Source organism: Oncorhynchus clarkii, chromosome 4 (genome assembly GCF_045791955.1).
Source record: "Oncorhynchus clarkii lewisi isolate Uvic-CL-2024 chromosome 4, UVic_Ocla_1.0, whole genome shotgun sequence".
In the NCBI taxonomy this organism is placed as follows: Eukaryota; Metazoa; Chordata; class Actinopteri; order Salmoniformes; family Salmonidae; genus Oncorhynchus; species Oncorhynchus clarkii.
In genome coordinates this window covers 72930702-72944700 of record NC_092150.1, presented here as the reverse complement: position 1 = coordinate 72944700, position 13999 = coordinate 72930702, and positions in this window count along the sequence as shown.

The window sequence follows — 13999 nt, the reverse complement described above, 5'->3', positions numbered from 1 at the left end:
TGCACCCACTACAACCACTGTGATTATTATTATTTCACCATGCTGGTCATCTATGAACATTTGAACATCTTGGCCATGTTCTGTTATAATCTCCAACTGGCACAGCCAGAATAGGACTGGCCACCCCTCATAGCCTGGTTCCTCTCTAGGTTTCTTCCTAGGTTTTGGCCTTTCTAGGGAGTTTTTCCTAGCCACCGTGCTTCTACACCTGCATTGCTTGCTGTTTGTGGTTTTAGGCTGGGTTTCTGTGCAGCACTTTGTGACATCAGCTGATGTAAATACATTTGATTGATTGATTGATCATTTAGATGTATAACAGTATGCCGTGTAGAGTGGCGTAAAAGCAGCACCTTGAACAATATGTCTTCATTCTGATCTGTTTCTCCTAAACATCACTCAATCTGATCTGCGGGTAGCTAGTAGCTAATTACTATTGATGCGACAGTATTGTTGTGGTTTGATGTTAAAGAGTTGAGAAAATGCTCCATAATCTAACTCTGAAGAGATGTTTCATCCAAAGACACCTCTGTCCATTGAAAGGTACAAAGTCACTCAGATAACCACTCAATGAGCGTGTGTGTGAACCAACGAATACCTATCCCATATTAAATAGTGGGGTACGCCATACCGGTAAAACATGAGCCTATCACAATAATGAAAACATAGATTAAAAAAAAAGCTATAGGCTACTACACTACTTATAATTACCGCATGTCAGACACATGAAAAATGTGTGAATAGACTTGAAACTAGTGGAATAAGCTTAAAAATGCCGTGTGGTGCAACGATAACACTGACATTTTGCCAAGGAAGAGACGAGTTGCTGAGACCGAGACACGCGCTGACACGCGCTGATAGCAATGTCAACTAGATTGTTGATGATGCATTGATCATTCTATAATTTTATGACATTATTCTGGTGAGCAAGGCTGAAGAGAAGAGAATGACAGAAGAGAAGCTGCGTTTTGTCACGGCCGTCCTCCTCTTCATCTGAAGAGGAGAGACGAGATGGATCTGAGGACCAATACGCGGCGTGGTAAGTGTCCATGGCAAATCTTTAATCAAGAAAGACTGAACACTATACAAACGAGTAACAAAAACAATAAACCAAATTCGACCGTGAAGCTACAAAATGAGACCTGTGCTGAAACAAGCCATCAACATAGACAATCACCCACAAACAAACAGTGCAACCCAGGCTACCTAAGTATGATTCTCAATCAGAGACAACTAATGACACCTGCCTCTGATTGAGAACCATACTAGGCCGAAAACATAGAAATGCCCCAAAACATAGAAAAACAAACATAGACTGCCCACCCAACTCACGCCCTGACCATACTAAATAAATACAAAACAACGGAAATAAAGGTCAGAACGTGACAGTACCCCCCCCCAAAGGTGCGGACTCCGGCCGCAAAACCTTGACCTATAGGGGAGGGTCTGGGTGGGCGTCTGTCCGCGGTGGCGGCTCTGGCGCGGGACGCGGACCCCACCTCATCATTGTCTTAGTCCGCCTTATTGTCCGCCTCCGTGGCTTTCTCAGCATGACCACCCCTCTCAATGACCCCACTGGACAGAGGGACAGCTGCTCGGGACAGAGAGACAGCTGCTCGGGACAGAGAGACAGCTGCTCGGGACAGAGAGACAGCTGCTCGGGACAGAGAGACAGCTGCTCGGGACAGAGAGACAGCTGCTCGGGACAGAGAGACAGCTGCTCGGGACAGAGAGACAGCTGCTCTGGGCAGAGGGGCTCCGGCAGCGGCGCCGGACAGGCGGGAGGCTCCGGCAGAGGCGCCGGACAGGCGGGAGGCTCCGGCAGAGGCGCCGGACAGGCGGGAGGCTCCGGCAGAGGCGCCGGACAGGCGGGAGGCTCCGGCAGCGGCGCCGGACAGGCGGGAGGCTCCGGCAGCGGCGCCGGACAGGCGGGAGACTCCGGCAGCGGCGCCGGACAGGCGGGAGACTCCGGCAGCGGCGCCGGACAGGCGGGAGACTCCGGCAGCGGCGCCGGACAGGCGGGAGACTCCGGCAGCGGCGCCGGACAGGCGGGAGACTCCGGCAGCGGCGCCGGACAGGCGGGAGACTCCGGCAGCGGCGCCGGACAGGCGGGAGACTCCGGCAGCGGCGCCGGACAGGCGGGAGACTCCGGCAGCGGCGCCGGACAGACAGGACCACCTGCAGGGAGGAGACAGAGAGACAGCCTGGTGCGTGGGGCTGCCACAGGTACCACCAGGCTGGGGAGCCCTTCAGGAGGCTCGGGGTTAGGAGGAGGCACCTGAAGGACCGGGCTGTGGGGGAGCACTGGAGCTCTGGTGCGCAACCTTGGCACCACCTCCCCAGGCTGGATAACCACTCTAGCCCGGACCGTCCAGAGTGCAGGCACAGGTTGAACCGGGCTGTGGGTAAGCACGGGAGATCTAGTGCTTACTACACGCACCTCTCCCTTCGGCTCCATTCCCACATTCGCCCGGCACGAGCGGAGCGCAGGCAGAGGACGCACTGCACCCTCCCAGCGCCCCGGAGACACCGCACGCAGAGCCGGCGCAGGATACCCTGGACCAAAACTGCGTACCGGCGACCAGACCCGCTGAGCAGGCACCATACGCCCTGGCTCGATGCCCGCACTCGCATGACACTCTCGGGGGGCTGTCCTATAGCGCACCGGGCTATGGACACGTACTGGCGACACCGTGCGCTTAACCGCATAACACGGTGCCTGCCCAGTATCGCGCTGCTTATAATAAGCACGAGGGGTGAGCGCAGGTCTGCTACCTGGCTTAGCTCCACCCCTCGTGTGCCCCCCCCCAAAAAAAATTTGGGGCTGTCTCTCGTACCTGTCGCACTGCCGTGCTGCCTCCTCATATCGCCGCCGCTCAGCTTTCGCTGCCTCCAGCTCTGCTTTGGGGCGGCGATATTCCCCAGCCTGTGCCCAGGGTCCCTCTCCGTTCAGTATCTCCTCCCATGTCCAGGAGTCCTGTGATACCGGCCGCTGTTGTTGTTGCTGCTGCTGCTGCTGTCGTCGCTGTTTTCTACCACGCCGCTTGGTCCTTGGTAGGTGGGTGATTCTGTCACTGTGTTTGGTGTCACAGGATAGGACTGTTTTGCGTGTTCACATTTCTTGTTTTTTTGTTAGTTTGTTCATGTGTAGCGATTTATTAAAACATGAATAACCACCACGCTGCGCTTTGGTCCGCTTCTCTTCCTCCTACAGACGAACGCCGTTACACGTTTATCTAATTACAGACAATTTGACTAACAAATAGCCTACCAAATGTCAGAAATTATAAGCAGAAAAACAAATGAAGTTTTGAAAAAAAAATTTTTTTGCACCCCCTGTCATTTCGTAATCCCTGAGTAATGTGAAGTAATTATTTGGCAATCAAATCAAATCAAATCCAAGTTTATTTGTCACTTGTGCCGAATACAACTGGTGTAGGTAGACCTTACTGTGAAATGCTTACTTCCAGGCTCTAACCAACAGTGCAAAAAAGGTATTAGGTGAACAATAGGTAAGTAAAGAAATAAAAACAACAGTAAAATGACAGTGAAAAATAACAGTAGCGAGGCTGTATACAGTAGCGAGGCAACATACAGGCACTGGTTAGTCGGGCTGATTGAGGTAGTATGTACATGTAGAAATGGTTAAAGTGACTATGCATATATGATAAATAGAGAGTAGCAGTAGTGTAAAAGAGCGGTTGGCGGGTGGTGGGTGGGACACAATGCAGATACCCCGGTTAGCCATTGTGCAGGGGCACTGATTGGCCGGTCCAATTGAGGAAGTATGTACATGAATGTATAGTTAAAGTGACTATGCATATATGATAAACAGAGAGTAGCAGCACTATGCATATATGTGACCATGCATATATGATAAACAGAGAGTAGCAGCACTATGCATATATGATAAACAGAGAGTAGCAGCACTATGCATATATGTGACCATGCATTTATGATAAACAGAGAGTAGCAGCACTATGCATATATGATACACAGAGAGTAGTAGCACTATGCATATATGATAAACAGAGAGTAGCAGCACTATGCATATATGTGACCATGCATATATGATAAACAGAGAGTAGCAGCACTATGCATATATGATAAACAGAGAGTAGCAGCACTATGCATATATGATAAACAGAGAGTAGCAGCACTATGCATATATGATAAACAGAGAGTAGCAGCACTATGCATATATGATAAACAGAGAGTAGCAGCACTATGCATATATGATAAACAGAGAGTAGCAGCAATATGCATATATGTGACCATGCATATATGATAAACAGAGAGTAGCAGCAATATGCATATATGTGACCATGCATATATGATAAACAGAGAGTAGCAGCAATATGCATATATGTGACCATGCATATATGATAAACAGAGAGTAGCAGCAATATGCATATATGTGACCATGCATATATGATAAACAGAGAGTAGCAGCAGCGTCAGATGAAAACATCATGACTGGTTGTGTTAATGCCATATTAAAAGTTAGGCTAATACATTTGTTTAAGTTAAACGACACATCTTTACTCTTAGGCCCATAGAGATCCAATTAAAGTGGAACTGACAGTGTTTTAACCACTTATATCAAACAAACAGACAATCATAATGTCAGTCAAAAATATTAAATTATCATTTTTATGCTTCAAAACCAACTTTATAAGAGGTTTAAAAATAGGTTATATTTGACTCAAAATTCCATGAAGTACAGTAAGTCTTTGTTGGCAAAATAGATGGATGCAGTTCAATGCGTGATTAATATAATGGCAGGAACCTAGGAAGAAACCTAGAGGGCGTCTAGGCTCTGAGAGGTGGCCAGTCCTCTTCTGGTTGTGCCGGGTGGAGATTATAAGAGTACATGGCTATTAAGTCCAAATTGTTCTTCAAGATGTTCAAACGTTCATAGATGACCAGCAGGGTCAAATAAAAATCACAGTGGTTGTAGAGGGTGCAACAGGTCAGCACCTCAGGAATGTCAGTTGGCTTTTCATAGCCAAGCATTCGAGACAACAGGTGTGGTAGAGAGTGAGAGAGAGAGAGAGAGAGAGAGAGAGTCGAAAACAGCAGATCCGGGACAAGGTAGCACATCTGGTGAACAGGTCAGGGTTCTATAGCCGCAGGCAGAACAGTTGAAACTGGAGCAGGAGCACGACCAGGTAGACTGGGGACAGCCAGGAGTCACCAGGCCAGGTAGTCCTGAGGCATGGTCGAGAGAGAGAGAATTAGAGGGAGCATAATTAAATTCACACTGGACACCAGATAAGATAGGAGAATTATACCAGATATAACAGACTAACCCTGGTCCCTGGCACATAGACTATTGCAGAATAGATACTGGAGTCTGAGACGGGGGGGTTCGGGTACACTCTGGCCCCGTAAGACGATACCCCCGGACAGGGCCAACCAGGCTGGCTATAACCCCACCCACTTTGCCGAAGCACAGTCCCCACACCAGGGATATCAACAGAACACCAACTTACTACCCTGAGCTCAGGCTGACTATAGCCCACGAAGATCTCCTCCACCGCACAAGCCCGAGGGGACGCAAGACAAAAAAGCTTGGCACAATGTGACGCACCCCTCCTAGGGACAGCACAGAAGAGCACTAGTAAGCCAGTGACTCAGCCCTGGTAATAGGGTCAGAGGCAGAGAATCCCAGTGGAGAGAGCCAGCCAGGCAAAGACAGCAAGGGCAGTTCGTCATTCCAGTGCCTTGCCGTTCACCTTACCACCCCTGGGCCAGCCTACACTCAATTACTGAAGATGAGTCTTCAGTAAAGACTTAAAGGTCGAGACCGAGTCTGCGTCTCTCACATGGATAGACCATTCCATGAAAATTGAGCTCTATATTTTATTTTTATTTATTTCACCTTTATTTAACCAGGTAGGCTAGTTGAGAACAAGTTCTCATTTACAACTGCGACCTGGCCAAGATAAAGCATAGCAGTGTGAACAGACAACACAGAGTTACACATGGAGTAAACAATTAACAAGTCAATAACACAGTAGAAAAAAAAGGGGGAGTCTATATACAATGTGTGCAAAAGGCATGAGGAGGTAGGCGAATAATTACAATTTAGCAGATTAACACTAGAGTCATAAATTATCAGATGGTCATGTGCAGGTAGAGATACTGGTGTGCAAAAGAGCAGAAAAGTAAATAAATAAAAACAGTATGGGGATGAGGTAGGTAAATTGGGTGGGCTATTTACCGATGGTGTCACAAATATTACCGAGGGTGACTCCCCTTCTGGTTCGGGTGGCGCTCGGCTAATTGTCTAATTGGTTTCACCTGTTTCTTGTTTGGTTGTTAGGGTGGGTTATTTAAGTTAGTTCAGCCCGCTTCTGTTTGTGCGGGCTTGTTCATCTGTATTTGTTAGAGTGGTTTGTGTTTTGCATTTTCGGGTTATTCGCTGTCCTTTATTTTCTTCACGTGTTGTTCGCCTGATTTTTGTTTGTGTGATTTTCTGGACATTAAAGCGTGTTTTTCCCGTATCCTTTGCTCTCTGCGCCTGACTCCACACCTATTCACTCATTTACCGTTACAGATGGACTATGTACAGCTGCAGCGATCGGTTAGCTGCTCAGATAGCAGATGTTTAAAGTTGGTGAGGGAGATAAAAGTCTCCAACTTCAGCGATTTTGTAATTCGTTCCAGTCACAAGCAGCAGAGAACTGGAGGGAAAGGCGGCCAAACGAGGTGTTGGCTTTAGGGATGATCAGTGAGATACACCTGCTGGAGCACGTGCTACGGGTGGGTGTGACCATCATGACCAGTGAACTGAGATAAGGCGGAGCTTTACCTAGCATGGACTTGTAGATGACCTGGAGCCAGTGGGTCTGGCGACGAATATGTAGCGAGGACCAGCCGACTATAGCATACAGGTCGCAGTGGTGGGTGGTATAAGCTGCTTTAGTAACAAAACGGATGGCACTGTGATAAACTGCATCCAGTTTGCTGAGTAGAGTATTGGAAGCTATTTTGTAGATGACATCGCCGAAGTCGAGGATCGGTAGTATAGTCAGTTTTACTAGGGTAAGTTTGGCGGCGTGAGTGAAGGAGGATTTGTTGCGGAATAGAAAGCCGACTCTAGATTGTATTTTAGATTGGAGATGTTTGATATGAGTCTGGAAGGAGAGTTTACAGTCTAGCCAGACACCTAGGTACTTATAGATGTCCACATATTCTAGGTCGGAACCATCCAGGGTGGTGATGCTAGACGGGCGTGCGGGTGCAGGCAGTGAACGGTTGAAAAGCATGCATTTGGTTTTACTAGCGTTTAAGAGCAGTTGGAGGCCACGGAAGGAGTGTTGTATGGCATTGAAGCTCGTTTGGAGGTTAGATAGCACAGTGTCCAAGGAAGGGCCAGAAGTATACAGAATGGTGTCGTCTGCGTAGAGAGCAACATCATTGATACATACAAAGTTGTTAGCCGAGGTTGGAGTAGCCAGGAGGAAGGCATGGCCAGCCGTTGAGAAATGCTTGTTGAAGTTTTCGATTATCATGGATTTATCAGTGGTGGCAGCTGGGAGGAGGTGCTCTTGTTCTCCATGGACTTTACAGTGTCCCAGAACTTTTTGGAGTTAGGAGAAAGCCTCCAGCTGTTTGCTTAGAAATAAGGAGGACTGCGTCTTGTGACCGTGTAATGCTTTGTAGGTTAGCAGTAAAATCTATATATGATAACATTTTGGGGTTGTAGTCAAGATTCTATCAGTCGCATTTGGCACTAACTCAAGTTAATTTACTGCTTTGTCTGGGTAGCCAGAGAGTATAGAATTGCAGTAGTCTAGAAGTGACAAAAGCATGGATTAGCTCTTCTGCATACGTTTCAGAATTTTGTAATGTTCTGAATATGGAAAAAAGCTGCCCTTGAAATATTCTTGATATGTTCGTCAAAAGAGAGATCAGGGTCCAGAGTAAGGCCAACATCCTTCACAGTTTTATTTGAGACATCTGTACAACTATTAAGATGAATTGTCAGATCAAACAGCAGATCTCTTTGCTTCTTGGGATCTAGATATAGCATCTATGTTATGTTTGAGTTTAAACAGGCTTCCAGGGTAGGCAATTTTGGGGCTTCACCATGTTTCATCGGAATGTACAGCTGTGTATCGTCCGCATAGCAGTGAAAGTTGACATTGTGTTTCCGCATGACATCGCCAAGAGGTAGAATATATAGTGAAAACAACAGTGGTCCTAAAACGTAACCTTGAGGAACACTGAAACTTACAATTGATTTGTCAGACAAACCATTCACAGAGACGAACTGATATCTTTCTGACAGAAAAGATCTAAACCAGGCAAGAACTTGTCCGAGTAGACCATCTAGGGTTTCCAATCTCTGCAAAAGAATGTGGTGATCGATGGTGTCAAAAGCGGCACTAAGGTCCAGGAGCACAAGGCCAGATACAGAGCCTTGGTCTGATGCCATTATAAGGTCCTTTGTGACTCATGTCAGGAAACTAGGCATATGTCGCAAGTCACTACTTTACAGGAGCGGCATTTCAACGTAAACATAAAATGCGTTTTTGGGGCAGAAATGCCTTCTTAATAACAAACTTGTATTCCTTCCATAAATAAGAATAAAATTCTTAAATTACCGTTAGATAAAGGATGGGCTGGAGATGAGTTTGGATTTGTCTTCCATGTAGCATGCTTCTGTCTATATAACGTGAGCTGTTCAGTATGTGTTGACAGTCCTTTCTGCCGCTCCGTTTTTGAAAGATATAATGTTAGCCATTGAGAAAAACAAAAGTTTTGCAACTCTCCTCAACAACATTAATGCCTTGAATTTAGCAGTCGCTATCGATAGTTTGGTTGGAAAAGGTGATGGGCTACATTCTGCACACTTAAAACAATTAAGGAGAGCCGCACACTCTAGGAGCTCAGATGCAAAAATATGTATGTCCAACGTTTCGACAGACAAGCTGTCTTCATTAGGGTATATTACTATACTACTTTCTGCACACGCCACGGTCAGTGTGAACCAGAGTGACTTGACACAACTCTGGCCAAACAAGATGTAGCTTCAAACAAAACAGAGTTAAATAGTTCCAATCTGCCGTGAAGCGTTCATCCATGTATACGGGTAAGAGTCTAGCTACATTTTCACATATACCTTTCTAATTTTTATTGCAAGTTAAGCGTACTGTTAGCTAGCTAGCGAATGTTTGCTTACTGGCTTGCTAGCTAACGTTACTAGCTTAGCTAGCTAAACATTAGCCAGGTGTGTCTGGGGTTGATTACAGCAATCTATTGTATTTCATGAAAATGTGTACATGTCTAGACAATATCCACTTAGCTAGATGTGGCTGGGGGTGGTTATAGCATTTCCTTCATATTACCCATCAATTTAGACAAGTGGATCGGGTAAGCATCATCTAATAATGATGATAAATTCATAAAATATTTTTATCTGGACACTCTGTTTTTGATATTGTTACTATGCAAGTAACCACTTCACTGTACTGTTAACACCTTTGGATCCTGTGCATGTGAAAAATAAACTTAGATTTATTTAAAATAATGTGTGTTTACCACATGGCCTAACATGTGAATCCTTTAGAGTGTGTGAACGATGCTGAATGGGTGTAGACAAACAAGAGCTCTCCAGTAGGTGTACCAAAACATTCAAGGGCCATTTTCTCAAAAGCTTATAAAATTTCAAAGCGGAATTACTTTCGCATTGATCCTCAACTGTAGTGTATGATATACCATTTTACAGCTCTGAGTCTCTGTTTTTATCCATGTAAAAAACACAATTTCAAATGTTGCTACAAAAGACAGAATCAAGGCAATCAGTCACATTTACCACCTTCACGAGTGCAGTCTCAGTACTATGATTGGGTCTAAGACCAGACTGGAGCATTTCCTATACATTATTTGTCTTCGGGATGGCAACAGAATTTTCAAAAATTTTTGAGAGGAATGGGAGTTTGGATATAGATCAACAGTTTTTTACATTTTCCAGGAAAAGGTTTGGCTTTTTCAAGAGAGGCTTTATTACTGCCACTTTCAATTACTTCGGTACACATCCAGAAGATAGGGAACCGTTTATTATGTTCAACATAGGAGGGCCAAGCACAGGAAGGTTTAGAGGCCATTACTATTTTCGTGAATGTGTCATGAAAAACGTAAGTGTCTATATTGATCCTAGGTCCTGGCAGTTCTGTGCAGACTCTGGACAACTGAGTTTAAGAAAAATACGTTGATTTAAGGAGGCTCTCCAGAGGGTGGTGCGGTCTGCACAACGCATCACTTGGGGCAAACTATTAGGCAGTTGTTGTGGAATTGCTAGATTACATGTTAGATATTGCTGCACTGTCGGAACTAGAAGCACAAGCATTTCGCTAGACTCACAATAACATCTGCTAAGCATATGTATGTGACCAATAAAATTGGATTTGATTTGAGTGTGAAATTTACTTTCTGATTATCATGATCTTTTCGTCTGGAGGCCTGTAAAGGAGGAGGCCCAGGAGGCCTGTAAACAGTAGCTATAAAACGTGATTGAGTAGGCTGCAAAGATTTGATGACTAGAAGCTCAAAAGACAAATAATTTAAAGTTGCGCTGTTGCTACTGTCTGTAAACATACAGTCCAGTTCAAAGTGAATGATGGCAGGCCCATGTGGCAAATGGCCTACAGTAGCACTAATTGGCTATGGCGCACCGGTCTGCGTAGACTCCGGTCCTGGACAAGACAGGTGTTTTTACTAGGTTTTATTTACTGCAATGTTTAGTAATTGTCCAAACGATCGCTTTCCCACTGTATATTGCTATAGAATTTTCACAAATGCCTTACTATACATAATTCCCAAACATTCTATAAATTTATGAAAATGTGAAAATGACCATATCTAAGATCTCGCTCATCAGAAAAGGTAAAAAAAAAGGTGTAACATCAAATCAAACTGTTTGTCACATGCACCGAATACAACAAGTGTAGACTTTACCGTGAATGCTTACATGCAAGACTTTAACCAACAGTGCAGTTTAAGAAGAATCAAATATTTAGTAAGTAGACTAAAATAAAAAGTAATAATAAAAAGTAACACAATAAGAATAACAATAACAAGGTCATATACAGGGGGCACCGAGTCAGTGTGCGGGGGTACAGGCTAGTTCAGGTAATCTGTACATGTAGGTGAGGGCGAAGTGACTATGCATAGGTAACAAACAAACAGCGAGTAGCAGCAGTGTACAAGGGGGGGGTTGTCAATGTAAATTGTCTGGTGGAAATTTTATGAATTGTTCAGCAGTCTTATGGCTTGGGGGTAGAAGCTGTTGAGGAGCCTTTTGGTCCTAGACTTGGCGCTCCGGTACCACTTGCCATGCGGTAGCAGAGAAAACAGTCTATAACTTGGGTGACTGGAGTCTCTGACAATTTAATTAATGGGCTTTCCTCTGACACCGCCTATTACATAGGATGGCATAAAGCTTACGTTCCCCAGTTTCTGTGTTGTGGTTTGTGTATTTGTATGTGTGTGTTTCAGGATGGCTTCCTGAAATTCCCCCAAGCAGCTGATTGGTCGGTGTTAAGGGAATTTTTATCTATAATGACTAATTATGTATACATTTCAATCAGGATGAATTAAAATACTTATGTTACTGTACATGTATGAATTTTCTCTGTTGCTCTCAGTATTGACTATAATGTAGTCAGGAGTTTAGTACAATGACGGTCTGTTCCTTTGTACAAATGAATGAACTATCTCCAGATGGCAGGGACGGACTATCTCCAGACTGTCTAGAACGCTAATCTACACTGACTGACCTTGGCTCTAGGCAAGGAGGGAAGGCTTGAGATCTATAGAGCCTTTCTATCAGTGTCAAGAAGAGACGAACATTTAGAAAACGCTGACGTCATTTTCAGTTTATAACCTGTGGCAAAATGTGTATGAACTTAGTACTCTCTTGAATTAAAGGCTGTTACCTGACTTTTACGACCGGGGCTCTGTCCATTCTTATAAAATATAGGGTCTTGCAAACCCTTCGAATGCATTGACAGAGTGTTTAATTTTGATTGGGAATTAAAACAGAGGAATTTAGAATTCCTTCAACAATTGGTCCTTCGAAGCCGGATCTAAAATACCCGTCTCTGCCATCTGGAGGTCGTACGCCGGAAAAAAAAATTGTGCACGTTATTAAAGACCTGGCCCCGGAATGGAGGTTAAAAACAGGCCTGTATACACTACAGATGGCAGATACGGTGACTAGATCAAACAAACAGTGCTTTTCCCAGTTGGCAGCATATCAGTAGCCTTTATTCTCGATTTGAGTTCTTTGATTGATGTTCTAAAATTTTCAGAATTCATCAATAATGGGAGCTTTGCTATTCCCACAGGGTTTTGTATAACCGATATACACTGGGTTTTGTATGACCATCATACACTGGGTTTTGTATGACCAACATACACTGGGTTTTGTATAACCAACATACACTGGGTTTTGTATGACCATCATACACTGGGTTTTGTATGACCATCATACACTGGGTTTTGTATAACCGATATACACTGAAGCAGGTTCGAAAATAACCTGTGGTAATGTGCACTACCGTAAATAAACTAAACTTAATCATGAGAGGCATACCCGCCCGAGATTAAGACGGGATATTGATTAAGTGCTGGGGGATAGGATGGTGATCTTGTACAAATACTGGGCGTGGGGAGACAGGAAGGGAATGCGCAAGATAACTGGAATGGTCATTTGAATTGTGGCAGTATTGATCATCGTTCCGATTCAACAAATACTACTGAAATATCCAAATAAGGAGGAGAGGGAACCAAAATCTAGAGGAATGGGATAAAAGCCAAATCTATAGACAGGAGGTTCCATGCGCGAGGGAAGCCTAACAATTAGTGGCGTGAGATAACAATTATTAGCGTTCTTTAAAAGCCCTCTGACACAACCGGAAAATAAGATATTAACTAGGGATTTACAAACCCTGGGCTTATAGTTGTAAGGTAAGACCTAATATCTGATTCAAAAGTCAAAGCTATTGATAAGATTTCCATAAAAGAAGACACACACATAGTCAGACAGAAAAGTAATGGTAAATTGCAAATTTATAGAAGTACACGCACATATAATGTAAAATTAAATAAATAAAGGCATAGATAAGTGATTAAATACCATAGCTAAGTAATGGTAAGGATGTTTAGAAATTCCTGAAAAGAAGTGTCGGAAACTAGCGGGACATTACCGTTATAGGAGCACAAAGAGAATGGAAGGGAGGCGTCCAAAATCTGACTCAGACAAAGAACCTGAATGGAAGCTGATATAAATAATATAGCCAGGAAGGGTTTTGAATTAGGACGATTTTCTGGGAATTCCCGGTGTCGAAGTTTTGCGACTACGGACAATTATAATAATATAATTATTGGCGGGGAAACACAATCATTTTAATAGCGGGACACCAAGGTACATCCTTCAGCTTTGAAACCAATAGACTAAAATTGATTTTAGATTGTAATTCACCTATTTGCATGTTTTGCCCGAAAAATACGGTCACCAGTGTTAGTATAAAATATGAACTGAAACGTTAAAATGTGTTTTAGATAGAATTGAAAAAAGAAGTCATTAAAAATAATGGCGAGACAATTTCGATGTAATATGCATTTTGCCCAAAATGATCTGGTGGAATAATGTATTGAGATGGGAGTCATATTTAAATAAATGTGTCATAGAAGAGAAAGTCACCTAAAGTTAAATGTAGGGAATAACGGAGAGATACGATACAATTTCGTGCTATCCGGATGTTATCGCTTTATGTATCGACTGACATACGATAAATTTAGCACAAAACATGGTACGTTTAAATGTTAGGGTATAGTAAGTTGAGAAGTTGGGTTGGTTTTACTTTGATGATTAGAATTTAAAACTGAATGGAATCTGAATAGGGAATATATATTTTACAGAGGCAGGCAGATTTGTGGTGTCGTTTCACGTTGAACAACATCGTTCCTCAAATTTAAACAGAGAAAA